Below are 331 nucleotides of genomic sequence, written 5' to 3'. Positions count from 1 at the left end.
TTATAAGAAAATTTTTGGTCAGTGAAAAAAGGGGGTGAATTTTTCGTAAGGTCGACTCAATAGGGTAATAATGACCCAGGGACACCTGACTTGATAACAAAATTCTGTAAATTCCTTCCGTAATCAGTGGTCACATTTCTTTGGCCACCTGGTAGAGGGAGGGGAAAGGGTGGGGGGAGGGGGTTGATGTTGGGTTGGTCTTTTCAGTTCGAGGGGAAGGGGGGAATTTTGGGAGATGTGAGGGGCCGGGGGATGGGAGATACACTTACCTCTAGTTCTCTAGGTAGTTGGTTGGCCAGGGCACCAACCACCCGTTGAGATACTACCGCTA

This window comes from Palaemon carinicauda, chromosome 17 (assembly GCF_036898095.1).
Source record: "Palaemon carinicauda isolate YSFRI2023 chromosome 17, ASM3689809v2, whole genome shotgun sequence".
NCBI lineage: Eukaryota > Metazoa > Arthropoda > Malacostraca > Decapoda > Palaemonidae > Palaemon > Palaemon carinicauda.
Note: the sequence above shows the minus strand (reverse complement) of the source record.